At 38.8% G+C, this 24790-nt stretch overlaps 1 protein-coding gene and 1 long non-coding RNA gene across 15 annotated transcripts in view; one reads left to right on the top strand and one right to left on the bottom strand.

Moving 5' to 3' along the window:
* Positions 1–24790, bottom strand: part of PARD3B (par-3 family cell polarity regulator beta) — a 1110743-nt gene that overhangs the window by 140689 nt on the left and 945264 nt on the right. The gene's annotated exons all lie outside the window — the stretch shown is intronic.
* LOC145541393 (uncharacterized) lies at positions 2827–5000 on the top strand. The gene is made up of 3 exons (XR_014078970.1): positions 2827–3196; positions 3541–3904; positions 4003–5000. It is a non-coding gene; the product is annotated as an uncharacterized LOC145541393 (long non-coding RNA).

The raw sequence follows: 24790 nt of genomic DNA, 5'->3' as shown, positions 1-24790 counted from the left end.
CAGGACAAAACTTGCAGTTCATCAAATGTCAGACTAAAAGGATCAATCCTTCCTTCTATGTCTGATACACATCATTCTTGGGCTTGAAAAATCACAACAGACTTTGTTTTAAAAAATACTTTCATGCTCACCCATCTATCATAGGCCAGGGCACTCTTTTGTGAGAGTCCCATGATTCTAGAGTAAATTCCATACAATTATCTCACACTGTTTAACATACACCCAAACATTACCTTCTTGGCTTTGTTTCACAAATTATCTCTTTAACTCCTAGCCCTGGGTGACTCAACATCTGTATTAAATTTTATTAGATTCATAGGTAGGTCTTCAGTAGATTCTGGGACAAAGGACCTAAGTGGGAAGGGAGTTTATCCTGAAATACCAATAGTGACTTGCCTGTATTCCTTTTTTCTATAGTCCTTGCCCTGCCTTTAAAAGTTTTGGTACTATTCTGAATAAAAGAGATTCTTTTTCATCTTTTTTAAAGGAACATTTCTACACAGCAAATACAATTTATAATAGCCTAATTGCAAATTTTGGTATTAAATTGGAGCAAAGGAAAAATCACAGCTAAAGCATGAATGTATGTATATATGTATGTGAGTGTAAGCTCAGTTGCTTCAGTTGTATCTGACTCTTTGCCCACCAGGCTCCTCAGTCCATGGGATTCTCCAGGCAAGAATACTGGAGTGGGTTGCCATTTCCTCCTCCATGGGATCTTCTTGACCCAGGGATCGACCCAGTGTCTCGGGCATTGCAGGCAGATTCTTTACCACTGAGCCACTGGGAAAGCCTGATGTATGTATGTATGTAGATATAATTCTATTGCCGAAAGTTTTTTTCTTTTTCTTTTTTTGACAAATCTCATAACTCAAGTTCTCATTATTTAAGGACAAGACAACCTGGATGATAGACAAGAGAGATTTCCAATATGAAGTTTAGGGAGATTCAGAGTAATGTTCTAATTCCTAAAATTTGGGGTTTTGGGAGAGTATTACTGCAAGGGTAAGCAGAAAGAGTTTTGAGAGTGGACCCATGAACACTGTTTAACAGAGAAGGTAGCAGAGAGGTATGAGGCAGCGAAATGAAACTCAAAGGGAGCAAAGGGGCCTGAGGAAACAGATGATAATGATATGAAAGATTTCTTTTTTATTTAATTGTTAAAGCTACTTTGAAGAAGAATAAGAAAGGATAAGTCACTTCTGGGAGGAAATGCTTTGACATGATAACAGCATCAGAGGAAAGGCAGAGCAACCTGAACTTCTATTTTGCTTCCATTAAAGAATCACAGAACCATATAATTTTGGAGCCAGGAAGAAAGGCTGAGTGAGATCACTTAGTCCCACCCTCCCATCTTGGTAGATGAGGAAAGATGCAGAGAGATATTAAGTGACTCCTGTGACATCTCCACAGGTAGGCAGAAGAAAGGCAGGAAAGGATGGTGGGAGGGGAGAGAAAGATACATAATCCAGGATGCTTAAAAGGCACTCTGGTTGCTGGTACTTACAAATTACACCCAGGATTTTGAAAAAAATGGAAAAGAGTGCCCCTAGAAGTGCATATGGTATTCTTGAGAAATTATAGACAATGGAAGATGTGCCCAGTTACTTGAGGTGAGCAAATCACGGTTGGATTTTTTTAAATGGCTTAAGCAAATTCTAGGAAAAGTAGAGGACAGAGGGTTCCGTGCTCATTTCTATCAAGATTCTCTGGAATCCAGCAGTGGAGCTGACTAGCGATCATCAAAAGGAGTTAGCAACAAATGTTAGTTGTGGGGAGGAGGTTTATGCAAAAATAATTGCCAAGAAGAGTCTTCTCTCTTGGCATAGTGGCTGTAGCTGACTGTACATGCTGACTGTAGCATGTGAACAATAAATACTATCTTGTGCCCTTAGGAAATGGTTGAAGCAGAGACTCGATGGAGGAAATGGTGACCTATTGTGTTTGGGGAAGACTTTCATCTATGGATGCTAGGCTAGGAGGCATTTCCTGACAGAACAGGAAGAGCATGTGTTGCCCCAGTGGTGACAGCCAAGGACTAGTAGAAACTAGCAGAATCACTGAACCCTAAAATTCACAGCAGATCAGAGGGAGGAGGCAGCCAGAGGGAGACTGTGCTGACCAGGAGGCCAGACAAGTTGTATTAACTTGGGAGGCTGGTCAGTCCAAGAGTGACCAGAAAGCCGTGTGCCCTTGAAGCCTCCCAGTTAAGAGTGGAGCCACTTGGCTTCATTGATTCCTCCAATGCATACTTATTGATTATCAGATGCCTCAGGAATAGATGCTGGGGTTAGAAATAAAGTATTTCTGCTTCAAGATTTCATTGAGAAAGCAAACAAGAAACAGTTAATTCTGACACATGATCATTCTGTGGTACAGGTCTCATGGGAAGCCAGTCCTTGAGTCTGGGCTAAATCCTGAGTAACACATAGGGCTTAACTCAGAAAACAAACAAAAATGGGCACAGGGAGAAACTGCACCATAGTCAGTTACAGCAATGGTCTTGGATCATGCAACTAAGGTTGGGGTCCTCAGAAATTTGGGAGGATGGGGAGAGCCCTAGCAAGAAGAGAGCTGAAGAGGGAGTTGTATTTTGAGAGTCATCTGTAAAAGGCTATGCATATAGAGAACTTACCTGACTCAGGTGGTAAAGAATCTGCCTGCAATGCAGGAGACCAAGATTTGATCCCTGGGTCAGGAAGATACCCTGGAGAAGGGCATGACAACCCACTCCAGTATTCTTGCCTGGGAAACCCCATGGACAGAGAAGCCTGATTGGCTACATGAGCATGAGGTCACAAAGGGTCACACAACTGAGTGACTAACACTTTCACTTTCATATAGGGAGCACAGAGCAAGGCTTCCTGGCCCAGTCACTGGAGTATCACCAAAAGAGCCTTATTTAGATTAGTGCAACACCAAAGGGAAAGCACTATGGACCAAAAAAAAGTGTTTGAAGAATGCTGGCTCCAGCATTTCCACAAGGAGAAATGCCATGCATAGACATGACAACCAGACCCACTGTTCCCTCTTCCTGGGAAAGAGTCTGGGTGTTTGGCTCAGGGAGGTAGAAATCTCAATAAGGACCCCAGATTTCTGGCTGAGCAGACGTCTAGGTGGATAATGGTGCTCTATATGAAGGTGTCACAGGCACAAAATAGCAGCAATGGTTGGCAAGAAAGGCTTGTAATTAAAAGTGGGTATTAAAACAAGAGACATGCCATCTTGACAGGATTATCAGTTGACTGATAGTAAGAGTGTAATCCAAGGAAAGAGAAGGCTCTGCTCTGAGGCACTGCCTTTCACCATTCCTGGCTAGAATGAATAACTAATGGGAAGGAAGGAAGGATTGTAGTTGAGTGAGAATCACATGGGAGTTATACTGTTGTAATTGGTCATACACAGGCCTGAGTCAACTGATGACAAAATTTATATGAGGGGACTATACACACTCCATATCTGCAGCTCAGGCTCCATGCTCCTGTTTAAGGTAGAAGCTTCTTAAGCTCAACTAGATTTTTGGTTCTATCTTACTTCCAGGTAAAGCAAGGACAGATCTGGAACACAGTCAGACCAGCATCTTGTCTAGCCAAGTCCATTTTGAGGTTTTACCTCACTGAAGGACTGATACTGAAGCTGAAGCTCCAATATCCTGGCCACCTGGTACAAAGAGCTGACTTATTGGAAAAGACCCTGATGCTGGGAAAGATTGAAGGCAAGAGGAGAAGGGAAAGACAGAGGACGAGATGGTTCGATGGCACTACTGACTCAATGGATATGAACTTAAGCAAACTCCAGGAGATGGTGAAGGACAGGGAGGCCTGGTGGGCTGCAGTCCATGGGGTTGCAAAGAGCTGGACATGACTTAGTGACTGAACAACCCTATGCAGCAACTGGCACCAAGGTGGGGTACATTCCTCTAGAGGCGGAAAAGGTGGGAAAAGATTTGTCTATTCCCTAGAATGGGGACTGTGTTATTTACATGTCTTTTTCTTACTCTAGTATGTAAACTCTGTGAGAGAAGGAACAGTCAGTCTTATCCAGCAGAAGTTTGGGGTTTACCTTAAGGAAATGTTTTCTGCCATCAGAACTACCTAAAATGAGAAGGTCCTCCCCTTACTCTGGATGCTAGTATCTGAAAAACTTCAAACTCAAGCATCAGCCATCACTAGGAGTATGTTAAAGGGATTCCATGCTATCAAACATGGCAGCCAATAAACACCAGGGGCTACTGAACACTTAAGATGCAGCTAGGCAAACTGAGATGTGCTGTGAAGTATAACAAATACAGCAGATTTCAAAGACTTGGTATGAAAAAAGAAATATAAAATAGCTCTGTAAAAATTGTTTGGAATACTTGTTGAACTTACATTTTACATATATTGGGCCAAGTAAAATACATTATGAAATTAATTTTACCTCTTTAAATGGAGCTACAAAATTTTTAAAATTACATGTGTGGTTCACCTTATATTTCTATTGGACAGAGCTGCTCTAACCTGAAGTCAAACAGCTCCACTGTCCTGACACCAGGTTGGGCCTTGTGGTTCTGTTCCGATTTTGACTGTTCCCCACGTAGAGAAGAAAAGTCTCCTTAATTCAGAACATCTTCCCATTTATTACAGTTCAGTAGCACCTCACATAATTAATAAACATGTCAATATAAGACCCAACTTCCACAAAAAAATATCCTTTTTTTCCTCTCTTCTCACTAAGTTGCAAATGGCTCCAGTGGTGTCTACTTCTTTTTGTTATTCAAAAAAGGAATAAATAATTTAATCTAAAATGAAGGCATTCAAACAAGACTATGGCAAAGGACATACCCTAGAAACTTATGTGCTTGTTTAGGATGTAGTTCAATGAGGATGATACTCTTATGAGAAAATACAGTATTTAGTTAAAGTAACACCAATACACAAATATGAGAATAAAGCACATGCTTTTAATGTAACTGGCTTTAAAGCAAATGATGGAATAAACAGAACCATTGAGACTCTTAATTGAATGGGGTGTGGTGGGAAAAATGGATTACTTATTTGTATTGATAAAACTCATCTTGGCAGATCTGTAACAGTGCTTGGGGAAAGAAATTAAAATTTATGCTTATTCAACTGTGGAGACAGAGCACGAAGCGAAGGTCCAAGAGACTACTCTGAGTGCAGCAAGAGGTCAAAGCTGGGATAGTGACGCAGACTGCAGCTTTTACAATACAAGTAAGACAAAAAGAAAGGCATGCTCTCCCTTCCAGGAAACAGAATCGCAAACAGAGCCAAGAATATTCTGGCCTGTACATGAATGTGCTTTCTCACACATCTCCCCAACGCAAGGAAATGACAGCTGAAACTTTGGAAGGTTATAAAAAGATCTGCCACGTACTCATTGATAATGATTTTTAAAACCGACAACAATGAATCACTGCCTTACTCTAGCCCATGCCCTTGCTCATCACCGTGTAGTCCCTGGACCAGCAGGGTGAGCATCAGTCACCCAGGAGCTTGTCAGAAATGCAGAATCTCAGGCCTCACCTTGGACCTCTGGAGTCAAAATCTACTTTTTAACAGGATCCCCAGGTGATCTGTAGGCAGCAGTTGGAAAAGCTAAGATTTTTCTCTGTAGAAATAGACTTCTCTGTCATAGCTGCTCACTTCCTACCTGGAGAACCCCATGGAAGGTGACCTCCCGCCTCTCACCCTGCTTATGAAAAGAGCACTAGTGAGTTAGGGATCCTCGTTGGAGGCAGCTTTCAACCCATCACTGGTCAATTAACGCAGTTTTTAGCAGCAATTATTGGACATCACTGCTCCCCAGATGCTTCTGACATCTGCAGACAAGTTTTTTACCCTATTCCTTCAACAGGGCAGGTTTTCTCCCAGAAGGATCTGTTTTCTTTCCTTTTGCATCATTCGATTTTCACCAGAAAGGAAAAAGCTTTGAATTATCAGTTTTTCTAAAGTGAACTGATACTGCCTATCTTAAAGTAGAATGACTTGCCACTCAGCCACCCGTAATTACAACAAGAGCTGCCGGTGACCTGGGGACTGCTATTCAGGAGAGTGCTATTACTGTCCTCAAGGAAAGTTTATAGATTTGGGCTTTATACTCATGGGGGATAAAAGAGTCTAGATAATGAAAAAGAATTTTAGGGAAAGAAAAATAACTTAAAAGAAAAAAAACAATACAAAAGTCAACATAGCAGGGTGGTGGTTGAGTGTCTATCTCAGCCCTGGATTCAGGCTAACTAGGTACAAATCTTGCCCCTCCCCTGATGACATCAGGCCAGTTCCTTACCCTTTCTGCAACTAAGATTCCTCATTTGTACTTTGGGAATAGTAAAGATACTACCTGGTTACGTGGTCAGAAGGTTAAATGACACATGTAAAGCAGTGAATACAGCATTCAGCTACAGCAAATTCTCAATAATGTTAGTGTTGGCTATCTCCTGGTGGCTCAGTGGTAAAGAATCCACCTGCCAATACAGGAGATATGAGTTTGATCCTTGGGTTGGGAAGATCCTTTGGAGAAGGAAATGGCAACCCCCTCCAGTAGTCTTTCCTGGAATATTCTAATGGACAGAAGAGACTGGTGCACCACAGTCCATAGGGTTGCAAAAGGATTCAGACATGACTTAGCGACTAAACAACAAATCATTATTAATAACTCTTGATTTTATTTCTTACCAACCATTGCAATTTGCTTTCTGTATTATATGACATTAGGTTAAACTTCGATTGTTTTAAGTAGACATGCAGATGAAAATGTAATAAAGGCAACCTTTTAAAAACATGCTAAAATGTCAAATTGCTCTCCTTCTCTTTAAACCAGGAGCAAAATGATTTCAACTTGTTAGAGAGATCACAAAGTCATCTCAGCACTACAGTGTAGGTACAAGTCTCAAATTACAAGGCATCTTGCTGAACCAAGAGCAGCCTGGTGTTGACTAATTAACTTCTCAAGGCTTCCGAGGGGTCTCATGGGCATTTACAGGTTCTACCAACCCAAAGAAGGCTGAAGAAGAGGAAATGGGATTAACTTCTTGATTAGAAGGGTGATTAAACACTAGAACAGGATACCAACAGAGGCTGCAGGATTTCCATCCCTAGGGAACTTTCAAACAGGAGCCACAACTGTCTGGCCTGTAGGATTTGAGTCTTCTGCCTAGACACAGGGGATTTAACTGAATACACTCAAAAAGAAAAATACACATTTAATGTTAATATATTTTTTAAATCACTAGAATTATTTTACTTGAAATTTATAGGAAAATACACTTTTGACTGATCCCACCCATACCCTGAGATTCCTAAATCCCTTTCTTGGCTACTCCATGCTCAGTGAGGCTGTGATAGATTTATAGTACTTGTTGCTGTGTTTGTGTTTCCTCCACTAAACTATATGGTCCCTGAGAACTGTCATGCACAGCCACACATGAACACCTGGTACAGGAGAAGAGTAGGTGACCATTTAGTTGGATGGATGCAAAGACATTTAAAAGAGCCTTTGAAATCCTGCTACCAAACTTTTTAGTAGCTCTTTCACTTCTTTACTCAATAGTTATTGAGCTGAACTATGACAAATACTCCAAAATCACTGCAGATGGTGATTGTAGCCATGAAATTAAAAGATGCTTGCTCCTTGGAAGGAAAGTTATGACCAACCTAGACAGCATATTAAAAAGTAGAGACAATACTTTGTCAACAAAGGTCTGTCTAGTCAAGGCTATGGTTTTTCCAGTGGTCATGTATGGATGTGAGAGTTGGACTATAAAGAAAGATGAGCACCGAAGAATTGATGCTTTTGAACTGTAGTGTTGGAGAAGACTCTTGAGAGTCCCTTGGACTGCAAGGAGATCCAACCAGTCCATCCTAAAGGAGATCAGTCCTGGGTGTTGAGTGGAAGGACTGATGTTGAAGCTGAAACTCCAATACTTTGGCCATCTGATGCGAAGAGCTGACTCATTTGAAAAGACCCTGATGCTGGGAAAGATTGAGGGCAGGAGGAGAAGGGGATGACAGAGGATGAGATGGCTGGATGGCATCACTGACTCAATGGACATGGGTTTGGGTGGACTCAGGGAGTTGGAGATGGACAGGGAGGCCTGGCGTGCTGCGGTTCATGGGGTCGCAAAGAATCGGACACGACTGAGCGACGGAACTGAACTGAACTGATGACAAATGCATTCAACAAATATTTCTATAGCACCTGCTATGTGCAAGGCAAACCTTTACCCCAAGGAACCTATGATAGAGACAGATGCATTAAAAAAAAAAAAGGTGTTTCCACTACCATGATGGCTGCTGTTTCAGACTACAGGAAATACCCACTACAGGCTGAAAACAATAGACTGCAATTGTTTTGTCTCTCTCAGAGAATTACAGAGTTGCTTCTTAAAAACCCCATGGATTCTGCCTACTCTAACTCAGAATCATACAGCAACCAGGAAGGAAATAAAATATGCCTGGTTACCTGGGATGAAGGCGTTAGTGAAGATTCCTTCAGTAAGATACTTTGCTGGCCCATTTTCCCACTTGGAGGCTTTTACTCCAAAGGAACATCCCCTGAAGCTATGACCAGGCTGCAAGGTGTGTGAGAAGGGTGGGCTTCCCTACTTGGAAAGGCCTGCTTTGTTAAAACGCTCTTGGTAAACAGAAAAGGCCACAGTCTATCAGGATTTCAGCTGCAGTGTGCAAGTGACTGGCCTATAAACATAATTTTAAACAGCTTTTCTTCAGCAACTCTGACTGTTTAATTAATCTTCAACCATTAACCATTCATTTCAAATGCCACTTACGAAATCTTAATTTTGCACATTATCAGCTGGTTCACAAATAGCTAACTATGAGCAGAAGTGTAATGATCTCTCTCTCGCTGTTCTTAGAGCTCACCAAGCTTATAGCCAATTTTGGCTTCTTAATTAACTATATGCATATTAGCATTTAAAGCTAAATGACAGGGTTTTTTTTTTTTTTAATAAAGAATTAATGCACAGTAAAATGTTAACACTAGCATCATTCACTGCCTCTTGAAGGGCCTGAAGGTAGTGCCTGGCCAGGCCACAGCTACCCTGAATGCTCAAAGGTGACACATGTCTGGGAATGCGTGTCCTCTCAGCTGAGTTCCCTTAAGTGAGCACACTTTTGCAATGATAGTTTGGATCCATTGTTAAAATTCTTCAACTTTTATGTTTCAAGAAAAATAAGAAATGTCATCTCTGAGTTATTCTTTAGCACTGGGCAACCAGCAACAAATAAATATAGTAGCACACCGTTTTTTGGTAGTTGTCCTGAATTAGGTGAATACATTCAAAACAAATAAGGGGACAGAGCATAAAACTAAAGGTCAGCTGAAGCTAAAAAAGACTTTTTCTCTACCTAGTACTCTATTAGTGCCTAGAGAGAAGTTATTTGCAATGTTGCAGGTGTCCACTGAGGTCAAAGTCCAAGCTAAAACCTGGGCACAGAATTTGTTCAGGTTGGCTCATCATAGTACATAGAAGGCTTTGATCCATGAGCCAGTGTCTGGCTCACATCTGAGATTTGATGGATGGCTCACATCAAAACCAGCTCCAAAGTTCAGGGACTAGATTATGATTTGATTGGTGGCAGTAATATGCTTTCAGATTATAAATATAATATTTTGAAGAATTATGATAATCTTGGGCATTTTTCTTTTTCTTTTATCCAAATATAAGGATTTGAAAGACAAATATAAAGAATTACAAATGAAAATTATGTTGCATCATCTACTAAAATTCTATGTTCCTGGAATGAGAAAAAATGTTAAAGTGTTCATTAAAAATGTTTTACAACACTGTAAGAGTGAAAATGGGAAAAAGAGAAGACCGTTTTCTGAATCACAATGTGAATTGAGGTACAGCACCTCTGAATTCATTACCCATATGATGTAGGTGACACATCGGTGGTTATGAGTCTCATTTTAGTTATATTATACCTGTGCAAATTACCAAAGCTGGTTTTGACTGAAAATAACATGTGCAGGTGTCAAAAAAACCCCAAAACATTTAAGATTGCAATTAGACACAGAAATGAACTGATTGACAAAAGAACTTAGAACCAAACATGCACATAAACAATCTAAGCCTCAGCAAACTTGGCATTATGTAGTTCTGTTGGCAATTCAGTTTTTAATCCAAGTAAGTGCTTAAAATACAAGCATATCTTGACTCCACAATTTCTGAGGTTATATTCAAAGAGAATGGCAATAATTTATTCTCCAGGAAGGCCTTTCAGACTGAAAGGAATCATGTGAGCTTTCCAAAGGATAATGTACAAAATCCACTGAACTAGATCCATTGAGTGATTCCTTCACTAATCAACTCATTTAATCAACATATATTGGGTACCTATGATGTCCCAAGCACTGTGAATACAGATACTTAAGGTAAGTGTTGCCTACAGAAAGGTATGGTTTCATAAGGCAAATGCAGCAGTTACACACAATGTATAGGTCTGATTTGAGTTAAGGAACTAATGGTGATTGTTAGTTAACCTGCTGAAGGCCAGGGAAGCCTGGTGTGCTGTAGTTCATGAGGTAGCAAAGAGTTGGAGATGACTTAGTGACTGAACAACAACAACAACAACCTGCTGAAAGAAGAATGACACTTTAAACTAGTGATTCAACAAGTACAGAATCCAGGCCAGCAGCATCTGCATCACCAGGCAACTTGTTAGGAATGTCAATTTTAGGCCACCATCCTAGACCTACTATATCTGAAATTTCGGGATGGAGCCAAGATCTGTGGTTTAACAAGCCCTTCAGGCGATTCTTTTGCAAGCTCAAGTTTGAGAACCATTACCTTGGACCATTAATAGTTGATCTTTAACTACAGGAGCTTAAGTTTATCAGATTAGTAAGGCATCTTATAGCCTGTGAGTAAGTGATGGGGGTGGGTTGGGAAATAGGTCAGATTTCTGGGAGCTAGAAGGTGCACGCCCCTGAATAGGCTGATAATAATGGGTACTCTGAGATGTGACGTTGAAGAAAACAGGGGCACTTTTCTATGCTGTGATCTGTGCAGGGGCATACCTCTTGGTATGATGAAGAGAATGAAGAATGCAGAATGATTAACTCATCCAGTTACTAAGCTTCGGTTCTCTGCCTGGTATTGGTAAGAGGACCTTGTTTCACTTCTTCCCAAGCTCCTTCACAAGCTTCAGCCAACTTCCCTTCCACATCAGGGCTTTCTCCTATGTTGCTCTTATGTCTGAAATGCCCTTCAATCCTTTCTCTCCATGACAAACTTCTGATTACTCCACTTTTCCAAGTCTCAACTTAAAATGTCAATGTCTCAGTTAATCCTTCATAACATCAAATACATTCTCAGTATCTTCTACTTTTCCTTAGGTGTACTCAAGAAGTAGTTAAAATTATTTAATATTTGTCTCCTCTAGTAGATCTTAATTTCCGTGATAGTAAGAACTATGGTCAAACCAATATTGGTTGAATAAACAGAGAGTCATTAACTAGTAAATTCTATGTAACTCGAAGAAGAGTAGAAGAACCATGTTTCCTAAGCACTGGCCTGACAGGTTAGCTTTAACATCCTTAAAGGTTCCTGTAATCTCCTTTCCTTTCTCATATTTTTAGAAATTTCTATTCACTGCTTTCTCTAGCTGACTTATCTAGTGAAGGGAAGGGCATCTTAACCAACACTGGTTAAAAAAGTGAGAAAAAAATAATGGCCCAAATTTGTTGAGCACTCACTATGAGCCAGCCACTGTGCTATGGGTTTAACATGTATTAACTCTTCAAATATCCAAGAATCCTATGAGACGTGGCATCACATTCACCCTAGACATGAAGAAAGAAAGGCTCAAGGATGTCACATACCAGAATCACACAGTGGTAGAGTTAGGACTTATACCTAGCGTTTGCACCCAAGTTCAAATTCCATATTATTGAACACTAGGAGAGAGAGGATAACCTCAAGAGAAGTAATGAATAGACAGAGACTTCTCAAGAAGCAATACAATGCATGTAAAATGTCTCAGTACTGAGCACATAATAAGCATTCAGTAAACACTGCTACTAGCTATCATCATCACCATCACCACTATCACCCATCATTAGTCTTGATAATCCTCATATATTTTACGCCTCTAGATCCTAAAACCCACATTGGAGCAGATTCTGGTCATATTCTATCTGATGTAGCTAAGTTTAGAGAAATTTTTTCTCAGAAAAATAAAATGACCCAAAGAGAATTTATAAACTGAGCCTCTTCAAAACTGCATGTAGACTCACATTATCTAAAAACTACTGCTGAAGTCTACTGCTTTACATGTTTTGCTTTCCAGTGAATTAATTTTAAGACTTGGAAATCACATACATTCATAAAAGTTGTTTTCCAGACTTTAAACTAGAATTAACCACACACAAGCCTTTTGGTACTATAATGTCCTAAATTTCTGAAACATTTAGATCTAGTTCTGTTTCTTTTTCTTGGCATTTTTTAGTTTTTACTCATGTAAGTGCCCAGAGAATCCAATTCATAAGATACTTGCAAGCTTTTACCAACACTGGTCTCACTGCCAGAAGAAAAAGGCTGTAACAAAACTTCAGTGAGTGGAAAACTGTGGCAGAATACAGGAAAATAGTTAAAAAGACAAAGGGCTGAAGTTGAGCACCATAAGATTAGTTATTTTCTATGGAAGAATAGTGAGGCATGAGCTGCAAGAGAAGCAAACAAACCCATCCTCCCACTTGCTAAATATGGTCTCTGAAATGGTGAGGATGGCCTGCAGGGTCTCTGAGTGAGAGCATGGTAAGGAGAAGTAGCCTTTAGAAGTGCTACTAATGTAAAATTCATGAAACCAACACTCAAGAGCACGACAGTGATGCTGGCTGTTCTCTGGGGCCCGAGCAAAAAAGAACAACATGAAAAAAACTGAATCACGAATGATCGATCTCTTCTATAACTTTCCAAAATCAGTGTATATTTAGGTTCAAATGTCAAATCATTTATGAGTGCTATAATATGTATCATGCCCTTACATGTGGTTATCATACCTCTTAGTTTTTTTAAATCCTCTAACAACAATGACTATTAACCATCAACTGACATTATCAACACCAACATAAAAAAAAAAAAGGATATTCCATTTTTGGTAATGATGAAATAGCTTGTTGTAGTCTCATTTTCATAAGAGAAACTATAGAAGTTGGATCAGTTAGGGAAAAAAACTACTTGATGGCATTGTGGCATTGGAGAACTCCCAAAGCAGCCAGAACTTGAGGGGCTAAGACTGATTCTGAAAAGCAAATGAGCACATTGAATTAAGTCCAGTAAACTGTGGCACTTTTCTCTGCAAGTCACTTGCTAATTCATAAGTAGCATAGAATCAAGTGCTAAAAAATTGAGCAGATTTTAGTGGCTAAGAGATTTGTAGACTGAGCAGAAATTTTGACATTCTCATAGTGTTGAGAATACAGAAATTAGGGTTTATGTCTGCTAAGGAAGGAGGGCCTGGTAAACAACCTAGATTTCCAGTTCAGATCCCAGAATGGCTAAGGATAAACTACAAATAGACTACACACATAACAACTAAAATTCCAGTTTCTAGCCACCTAAATCCAAGAGTGGATTAAGGCATTATGCCTCCACTCTTACTGTCTGCCAGAAAGCAAAAACAAATTCTCTCTGGAGAAAGATAACATCAACCTGAGATTATTTCTACAATATTCCAAGCAATATGTCTAGCATTTGATTAATGCGTACCAGGAGATAAGGCCAAATGACTGAAAACCAAGTGGAAAATTATTATTTTGGAAGACAAAGCATTCAAAAATAGCCAGGCTGAAACACACGGGGAAAGAAAAAGAAGCACTGAACAGTCAGCAAGGAATATGTACATGCACAAAATAGTCTAATATTCTTGTGTTATTGGAGTCTAAGAAGGAAAAGAGAAAGTAAGAAAATAGCACAGAGAACAACATTTGAAGAGATAATAGCTGAGGATTTTCCAAATTGATGAAGGACATTAAATTACAGATTTAGGAAGCTCTACATACTCTAACCCTTTTTAAACAACAACACACACACACACACAGATACACACATATCACAGTAAAAGTTTTTCACTGGTGAAAAACAAAAGACATAAAAATTTTAAATAAATCAAAGACAAAAAAATACATCATTTTCAAAGGAGTAACAGTAGTCTGACAACAGAGTTTGATGAAAACATTGAAAGCCAGAAATAATGGAATGATATCTTTGAAAAAATAACAGGAAGAAAAAAGCCCTTGATAATTACATACCCAAAGAAAAATCCTTAAAAAATTAATGTGAAATAAAAACATTTTTTTAAAATGAAAACTGAGAGGCTTTGCCACATTGTAAGAAATACCATAGTAAGTTATAAAGGGAAAAAGGAATAGTGTCACAGATAGAAGCAAAGATATTCAAACAGAAACAAGGACAAAAAGAAATAAAGTAAATGAATAGTTAATATGTAAAACACTAGTTACATTGTATTGCAGGGTTCAAAATATGTGCAGATTTAAAATACATGAAAACATAGCCTAAAAAGCAAGTTGTGGTAAAAGTGTTCTCAGTTCCATATATTGTTCAATAAATGATAAAAGTAATAATTTATCTTGGACTATAATAAATCAAGAATGTGTGTTATCATTTCTTGAGTACTAAAAGAAGAATAAAAGAAAGTATAAAAAACTCAAGGAAAAAAAAAACTGCATCACACAAAATGCCTAATAATCTTGAAAAAGGCAAGAAAACAGAGAAGAATAAACACAGAATAGGTGGAACAAATAGAAAATGAAGAGTGGAATAGAGGTTTAATCAAATTATATATGCAGAATCATTAAATATAGACAGCATAAATATTACAATTAAAATACAGATATTATCTGACTGGATAGGAAAACAAAATTACAAAAGATGCAACTTTAAATATAAGGATCTAGAAATATTGAAAGTAAAAAAGTGAAAAAATATACTAAGCAAACTCTAAGCAAGAGAAAGATAATATAGCTATATCAATTAGACAAAGTGAAAGTCGCTCAGTCGTGCCTGACTTTTTGTGACCCCATGGACTATGCTATGCTATGCTATGCTAAGTCGCTTCAGTCGTGTCCGACTCTGTGCGACCCCATAGACGGCAGCTCACAGGCTCCGCCGTCACTAGGATTCTCCAGGCAAGAATACTGGAGTGGGTTGCCATTTCTTTCTCCAGTGCATGAAAGGGAAAAGGGAAAGTGAAGTCGCTCAGTCGTGTTCGACTCTTAGTGACCCCATGGACTGTAGCCTACCAGGCTCCTCCGTCCATGGGATTTTCCAGGCAAGAGTACTGGAGTGGGGTGCCATTGTCTTCATGGACTATACAGTCCAGGAAATCCTCCAGGCCAGGATACTGGAGTGGGTAGCCTTTCCCTTCTCTAGGGGATCTTTCCAATCCAGGGATTGAACTCAGGTCTCCCACATTGCAACTGGATTCTTTACCAGCTGAAGCACAAGGGAAGCCCAAGAATACTGGAGTTGATAGCCTATCCCTTCTGCAGGGGATCCTCCTGACCCAGGAACCGAACCATGGTCTCCTGCATTGCAGATGGATTCTTTACCAACTGACCTATGAGGGAAGCCCAGTATCAGACAAAGCAGACTTTAGAGCAGCAGTAATTACTAGAAATAAAATGAGATGAGTCTTAAAATAATATGAGTTAGTCCTCCAGGAATATATGACAATCCTAAATAGTATGTACCTAATAACAAGCTTCAAAGTGCATAAAGCAAAAGTTGACAAGAAGACAAATCTACAATTAGGAGGCTAATTTTGACTTTAAAACAGAAAGTAAAATCTCTACAGAGCATGTTCTCTGATCACAGAGTAAAAGTAGAAATTAAGAGCAGAAAGACAATAGGAAAATCTCCTAACAGTTGGAAACTAGAAAATATACTTCTAAATAATCCAGGGGTCAAAGAGAAAGTCTCAAAGGAAATTTAAAAAAGTAAAATGAACTGAATGAGAATGAAAAAGCAATATATCAAAATTTATAAGATATAGTCAAAGCAATGCTGAGAGAGAATTTTATAGCATTAAATGCTTGCACTAGAAAAGAAAAAAAAAAGTCTCAAATAATCTAAGATCCCACTGCAAAATATTAGGTAAAAGGGAGAGAGAGAGAGAGAAAACATAAACAAATTAAGCAGAAGAAAAGATATAATGAAGAATATAAATCAATGAAATTTAAAACAGAAAAGTAATAGAGGAAATAAAATAAAATATCTCAGGCAGTCAGTCAGTTCAGTCACTCAGTTGTGTCCAACTCTTTGCGACCCCATGGACCGCAGCACACCAGGCCTCCCTCTCCATCACCAACTCCCGGAGTCCACCCAAACCCATGTCCATTGAGTTGGTGATGCCATCCAACCATCTCATCCTCTGTCGTCCCCTTCTCCTCCTGCCCTCAATCAATCTTTTGAAAAATCAAAAAAATTAACAAACTTCCAATCAGACTGACAAAGAAAAAATAAAAGATACTAAAATAAGGAATGAAACGGAGGATATTACTACTGACTCGATTGTTCAATAAGGAGATATACTATCAATAGAATAAAATAGACTACTACAAACAACTCCATATATATAATTTTGACAGTTTAAACAGGCCAACTCCTAGAAAAGTAAGAATTATAACAACTCACATAATATAATTTGAACAGCCTTATAATTATCAAGACAGTCAATTCATAATTATAAACCTCCCCCAAATTTCTAAGTCCAGATGGTTTTGCTGGAGAATTCTGAAACCAAATGTTTAAAGAAGAATTAGCATCATTTCTATATAATTTCTTCCAGAAAAAGAAGTGACACTTCTCTACCCATTCAATGAAACTGGTATGACCATGATACCAAACCCAAGGAAAGTACCAAAACACTCCAAAACTACAGACGAATATCCCTCATGAATAAGATGCAAAAATTCTTATAGAAATATTATCAAATAAAATTTAGTAATATATGAAAAGAATTATATACCATGACCAAATGGGTTTTACTCTAGGATGCAACATGATTCTCTGTTTGAAACGTAATAAATGGAATCCAATGAATTAACACGCTGGAGAAAAAACGTCACAAGATCATATCAATTGAAACAGAAAAAAATAAAAAACATTACCCAAACCACAATACCCATTTACGATAAAAAAAAAAAACCCTCAGAAAACTAGGAATTAAGGAGAACTTCCTCAACTTGATAAAGACATCTATAAAAAACCAAGCTAACATGGTACTTAATGTTGAAAGGTTGAACGCTTTCCCAAGATGAGGAACAAGTCAAGGAGTTCACTTTTGCCATTGCTGTTCAACACAGAACTAGAAGTTCTAGCCACTGTAATAAGACATGATAAGGAAATAAAGTTAGAAACTTGCAGACTGAAAAGAAAGAACTAAAACCTAATGTTCTCACAAAAATCTACTGGTGATTTTTCACTGAGGCTCTATTACCATATTGGAAATAACTAAAATGTCCCTCACTAGGTGAATGATTCAACTAATTGTGGTACATCCATTCCACAGACTCAGCAATGAAAAGGAATGAACTATTGATACCCACAACAACTTGAATGGATCACAAGGGCATTGCTGTTCAGTTGCTAAGTTGTGTCTGACTCTTTGTGACTCCATGGACACAAAGAGCACACCAAGCTCTTCTGTCCTCCACCATCCCCCAGAATTGTCTGAAAAACACCTAATCTCAAAAAGTCACGAACTTCCCCATTTATGTGACTCCATTTATTCAATATTCTAGAAGTGACAGAATTATAGAGATGCAAAACAGATTAATGACTGCCTGGGGTTGGGGATGGCAAAGGGAAGGGTGTATAACTATTAAGGGGTAGCAAGAAGGATAGCTTTGTGTTAATGAATTAGTTCTCTACCTTGATTGCAGAAGTAGTTACATGTGGTAAAATGGTATAGACTCCCCCACACACATTGTACCAACATCAAACTCTTGTTTTCATATTGTTATGTAAGATGAAGCCACTGGAGAAAACTGGGTCAAGGGTACAAGAGATTTCTCTGCACTATATTTTAACTTCCTGTTACTTTAAAAAAAGTTTAAAATAAAAAGTTAAAAAGTAATCCTGTTGCTGCTGCTGCTGCCGCTGCTGCTAAGTTGCTTCAGTTGTGGCCGACTCTGTGCAACCCCATAGACGGAAGCCTACCAGGCTTCCCCATCCCTGGGGTTCTCCAGGCAAGAATACTGGAGTGGGTTGCCATTTCCTTCTCCAATGCATGAAAGTGAAAAGTGAAAGTGAAGTTGCTCAGTCGTGTCCAATGCTCAGCGACCCCATGGACTGCAGCCTACCAGGCTCTGCCATCCGTGGGATTTTCCAGGCAAGAGTACTGGAGTGGGGTGCCATTGCCTTCTCTGAAAAAGTAATCCTAACTACATGCAAATATGGCTATACATAATAAATATAAGCATATAGTTATGAAAAAAGCAAATAAAATTACATGAGGTCATGCTGGCAAGAACTGTTCACCCAAGCTGAAAAGAAATTTACTAAATGCAGAAGTAAGAACATTTGGAGCCCTCCACTCAATTTTAATTCACTCCTAGGGGATTAATAGTACTCAACTGCAGAATGGTATAAATGCCCAGATAATAGCAAATATAATATTAGCTTAAACTTTAATGATCCTTATTAACTACCAGATGCTAGTTTTTGTTTTCTTTTGTGTTCCTGTGTAAACTCGGTTCATTTCTTGTAACAACAGCATTATGTAGGTACTGCAATCATGCTCATTCTATAGATGAGGATACTACACCAGAAAGAAGATAAAAAGGAGATGTACAACTGTACTGGTATAAACATTTCCAAATAAAAATATACAAATGAGAAAAAAAAAGGAGTGGTATAAGGATATCCAACCAGGTTTTGCTCTAAGGATGGGCATGGCTTGGGCCCAGTCTATCTACTGACCTTGACATAGAAAACCCACTCCATCTGCACTGAAGAGAATATTCCCCCTAGGCTTGTGCTCAGAGGTCTTGGCAATTGGGAAAACCAGAGGTCGAGTAATGGCCAAGTTTGAGGGAATCCAGAGTGCTGCTCAGGCATGATCGAAAATCTGTGCAAAACAATGGCTCTTGAATTCTATTTCTGTCTGGGTTCATATCAATTCCCAGTCAGCTCTCCAGAGAGGAGAGTATTCCACCACGTATAAATATTAATACATCTCTTTAAGATGTTGGACACTTATGAGTACTAACATTAAAACTAGCTTTTACTGCCCTTTCTCATCCCACTGATTATTTATTGTTTGAAAGGATAAATATAGGAAAGCAATTGACCTAACAGTGGCCTATTCTTGATTACTCACTGCATTAAATACAGAAATTATGAAGAAGGTACTTTGGAATCTGTCTCTAGCATCAGCAAAGATTATGTAATGAAAAGGTATGCGGCTTTGCCTAAAATATTAATGCAAACCACAGGTCACAAGAGGCTTGGGCTAAGTGTGGTAAATCAACACAAATCTAGCAGTACTGCAGAGATGTAGGTCAAAGCCTAAGGCTTCTGATATGTCTTTGTTCCTCCATAGCTTTGAGCAGGATGTTTTGCACCTATGGGACATCTAATATTTTTTAATGGAATAAATGAACGAGGGAGAGAGGGATGGCAGGGTGTCTGGCAGGTGAGGAGCAACGTGAATGTTCTTTGCATGTTTAGTGAATTCCAACATTTTAAACATCAATCTACAGTGATAAGTATATTTTGCATCATGTCCTAGTATTCACCCACATACATCCCCTGTATACATATGGCTCAGAGTTGAAAGAATCTCCCTGCAACGCAGGAGACCCGGGTTCAATCCGTGGGTTGGGAAGATCCCCTGGATAAGGGAACGGCAACTCACTCCAGTATTCTCGCCTGGTGAATTCCATGGACAGAGCAGCCTGGTGGGCTACATTCCATGGGTTGCAAAGAGTCGGACATGACTGAGCAACAAACACTTTCACTTTCATATGCATTTTACATACATATATAACTTAAAGAAATTATGAAATAATTCTTACTACAATCTATATGATGCTCTTTTTTATTCTTGCCAATCTTATTTTCTTTAAAAAAAATGTTGCCTGATCCCACTAAATTGATTTCAAGGTGTACAAACAGGTTACAACCTGAAGTTTGAAAATCCCTAGCATAGCTGGAAGCTCATGAATGGATTTTTGAGTCAGACCTGTGCTGGGATCCTGGCTCTGTCAATGTATAACCCATGATACTACAGGTAACCTTCTTAATTTCTCTGAGCTGCTAGTTTCACACTTGAAAGAGATACCTACTCTACAGAATTTCTGTTATCTCTTCAAAATATAAATATGAACAAGCCATCTCCATTTCAAGGGTTCCTTGTAGCTCTTGAGTCTAAATGCTACATCTCAGATTATATGGCCTTTAACAACATGGCCTGAGTTCACCTGCATCTTTTTCCTCTAGCTCACCCTAATTTACATACCACCCTCTAGCTCTTCTGATACCTGCGGTTCCCTAAATGTACCATGTCTTCTCACTGGACTTTTGTGTATGCTCTTCTGCTTGCCTGGTTAATTTCTACCTGCTCTTTAGGTCACAATATAGATTCCAAGGAGCCTTCTTTGACCACCCAGATCTGCATTCAGTGCCCTTCTCTTGGGGCTTCTACAGCCCCTTTGGCCTACCCTTCTCATAGCACATCACCTTTACTATTCTAATGTGTCAGCTACATCCCTTCAGAGGACAGAAGACTCTGAATTCTATTCTATTCTATTTGTGTTATCTATATGTCTAAAAATGATGTATATTCCCTCACATCTCTCTTAGTAAACAGGACAAATTAGATGAATATATCCTAAGGATCAGGACATTTGTTTGAAAAGCAGTCAAGTCAGTGCTTACATGACAGCCTTAAGAAATCAGAGTAGCCCTTTGCCAAGCATTCCTCAAATGTGCTCCCTTACTAGCAGTGACTGAGGATGGCACGGAGGTGAATGTCTTGGAAACGGATGGGCATTGAGTACCAAATTTCCTTGCCTAGCTCATGCATAATAAAGGGGAATGTTGTCTACATTTGTCACTCCTGGAAGCTGACAACTTAGGCAGACATAAGTCTAGCAGAGTCCCAAGAGTAGGGCTCTCAGAGAAGGAAAAAAAAAAAAATTAATGAGAACATCAAGTTTGAAAGAGAGGGGATAAAGGAAAGTAGAGTTAATGGTATATCAGTTACTATTAGCACTTATCTGGCCATAGATTCTTTCATTAAGAGATTTCTCATTATTCTTTAAAAGTCACTTAAAAATTGATGGTAATATGTTCTAAGAAAAAAATCTGATTACTTTGCTCAACTGATGAATTTTAACTCTCTATGGATATGGCATTTATCACTGGGATTCCCAAACTGAAACAAGAGCACTTTGGCTCTGTTTGCAGAAACTAAAAAACACATCTCCAAGCAATCTACTGTGTTCACTGTTCAAATCCCTACACACAGCCTCACAAAGCTGTGAACAGAAGTGAGAGAAAAAAAAAAAGCAGTGAAATGAAAGCAAATTTAACAGGAAAAATCATGAGAGAAAGACTGGGGACAAACATCAACAGAGGCAAGAACTGTGCATGACACAGCTGTGACTCAGTGAAATATTAATCCTCTGAAATCAAGAAACTGTTTGGGGAAGAGACATCAATGATCCCTCATTGCCCCAGGAGCACAAGAAATGTTCATAGCTGGCCAGGAAGCTTTCCGGTTAATACTTTTTCTATATTTCATCATCCTTATCTTAGAATTTCCCCAAACAGACTTTTTCTGTATGTTTTTAGTTTTCCAGGAAACTAAGAGTGTATGTTCCCCCCTGCCTTACTTCAGTGATATTAGAAGTTATCCAGACTGAGATCTGTCTGTCTCAGCTATAAAGGAGGACCTACATAATAAGAATAGCCTCACAGGAGGAGTTAATAAAAATATTTTTGGGGGGGTTTATACAGTGAGTAATTTTGCTGTATAGCAGAAATTAGCACAACAATGTAACTCAACTCAACTACAACATTATAACTCACTTAAAAAAAGAATATATTTGAAGAGAATGCTGTGTAGCATCAATCTATAACATTTGCATTATTAAAGAGAAGTAAAAAAACAAAAGAGAAATAATCTAGAGGTAATCTGTGGTAGTTTCCATGGAGTGATTCCCTAAAAGCCACTAGAACTCCTTTCTCCCTTTGCTTACTGGAAATATGAAACAATATTTCTCAGTACCATGTTGCAACTTCAAAGACTTATAAATACAGGTTTTGACAATGAGAATTTGTTGGGGTCTTTTTGGAAATATTTTCAAAGGGATGAACTTGATTGGCTCATTTCATTGGCCATTTATACCTTTTCCCTACTTTCTTCTTGGAGAGTGGACATGAAGTCTGGAGCTGCAACAGCCATCTGAGAATCATGAGGCACCATGAGAAAAAGACATAACTATTGGATAAAAAAAATGAAAACAGGCTACTTTATGAGGGCCAGGACCACCTACATTCCTTAAAAGTTGAGACAAATATATCAGTTGGGTTTTCTATTGTTTACAGCCAAACAGGAGCTGATTGGATCCACTATTGCTATTGACAGCTCTTCTGAGGCCCCTAGAAATTCAGCTACTCCATTTTGTGGACAATGTTGAGCCCAATTTTGAACCAAATGAACATAGGAGTAACGGGGTAAGGAAGACGGCATTAGTTCTGATGACAAACTTTGGGACATCTAACGTATGTGTTAGTCGCTCAGTTGTGTCTGACTCTTTGTGATCCCATGGACTATAGCCCACCAGGCTTCTCTGTCCATGGAATTCTCCAGGCAAGAATACTGGACTGGGAAGCCATTCCCTTCTCCAGGGGATCTTCCTGACCCAGGGAGTGAACCCGAGTCTCTCATGTTGCAGGCAGATTTTTTACCATCTGAGCCACCAAGGAAGCCTAGGAACATCTGATGAGTTATGATATTTAACAGCTGACATAGTAGCTAAATGTGTAATAAAAGTAGCTAAGTACACTCTTCACTTATGCTGGTGATAAGACTGAGCTAAGAGAATCTTAACTGTTTTCTAGTTTTTTGCCTTTTCTCCTCACACTCTTTATGCTGGCTTCTACTTTTTGTTTTTGATGACTGAAACATGCCAGCAGGAGTTTGGACTGAAATTAGGAATTAACCATTGAACATGTGACTATGGAATTTAACAGTTTTCCAAATCTATGATTTTGAAGAGTCAATAGCCAGATATAATCAACAATCTTCCTAAATAGTTATATTTAATTCAATAAACTTTTTAATATATAGCCCAATAATGTAAAATACAGTTCAATAATATATAGTCTAATAACATTCCTAAATATAGTCAACATTTATTGTACCAGGCACTGGGATAATTTCATTTAATTCACAAACAATGAATAGGAAACAGTGTATACCTTTGTTTCCATTTACAGTGAGGAAAATGAGCCTTTGGAAAATTAACACATTTGAAACAAGGTGCTAGAAAGACTAATCCATAGCCTTAGGTCTTTGCCAAATTGAACGCATATGCAACTTCATATGATTTTTTTATAATATATCCTATACATACTACCACTCTAGTGGAATATAAAAGGAGTGTTAGTTGCTCAATCATGTCTAACTCTTTGTGACCCCATGAACTGGGGTCACAACTGGAGCCTGCCAGGCTCCCCTGTCCACAGAATTTTCTAGGCAAGAATACTGGAGTGGGTTTTTATTCTCTTCTCCAAGGGATCCTTCTGACCCAGGGATCGAACCTGAGTATCCTACATTGCAGGTAGATGCTTAACCACCTGAGCCACCAGGGAAGACCCTAATAGAACGTGTACTGTGCTTGTGCTATGCTTAGTCGCTCAGTTGTGTCTGACTCTTTGTTACTCCATGGACTGCAGCCAGGCTCCTCTGTCCATGGTGATTCTCCAGACAAGAATATTGGAGTGGGTTGCCATGCCCTCCTCCAGGGGATCTTCCCAACTCAGGGATCAAATCCAACCTTCTCACATTGTAGGTGGATTCTTTGCCATCTGAGTCACGAGAGAAGCTACTATAATTATTTATTTATGAGACAGCGTCATCTTTTAGACTCAGTTTCTTTAGGATAAAGACAGTCTCTAAAGTCCTTTGTATGACCCATGGAATACAACAGATGCTCAATAAAATTTCATACAAAAGTTGATGAAGATCTGCTGGGGAATCAAGGTCATTTAACTGGAATATTGAGGAACTGTGCAATGTTTGTCAATTTAATTTCACAGCTGCAATATCATCAGTCAATAAGTAAGTATTTAACAAATAGATATTAAGTACCTGGTATTATATGGACCATGGAAAATTTTATATTGCATAATTAAGTCTAAATGAACACTAACCAGGAAGAGGAAAAAATTTGTCTCTAGGATTTACCAAGAACAATTACTTTCCTTTCTTGTCAGGGCTACTAGATTGGTAAATCAAGGGTTCTTGCAAACACAGTGTACATTAATATCAGTAAGATATCTGACAGTCTTCCATGATGTTCACGGATGAACCAAGAATGCATACCAGATTAATAGTAGACTGGATTAACAGTTAACTGAACATCTGAAAGAGTGTTGATTAATGGAGGTCTCAGATGATGAGTTGCAGGGATTATACCTGACATTGATCAATGATCCTATCAATGACATACACGAGTCCACACTGATTAAATATGAGAATGGTATAAACCTAGCAAGGCCAGCTAATAT

This window comes from Giraffa tippelskirchi, chromosome 3 (assembly GCF_054371585.1).
Source record: "Giraffa tippelskirchi isolate mGirTip1 chromosome 3, T2T-mGirTip1v1.2.pri, whole genome shotgun sequence".
NCBI classification, from domain to species: Eukaryota; Metazoa; Chordata; class Mammalia; order Artiodactyla; family Giraffidae; genus Giraffa; species Giraffa tippelskirchi.
This window is presented reverse-complemented; position numbering and strand designations above follow the sequence as displayed.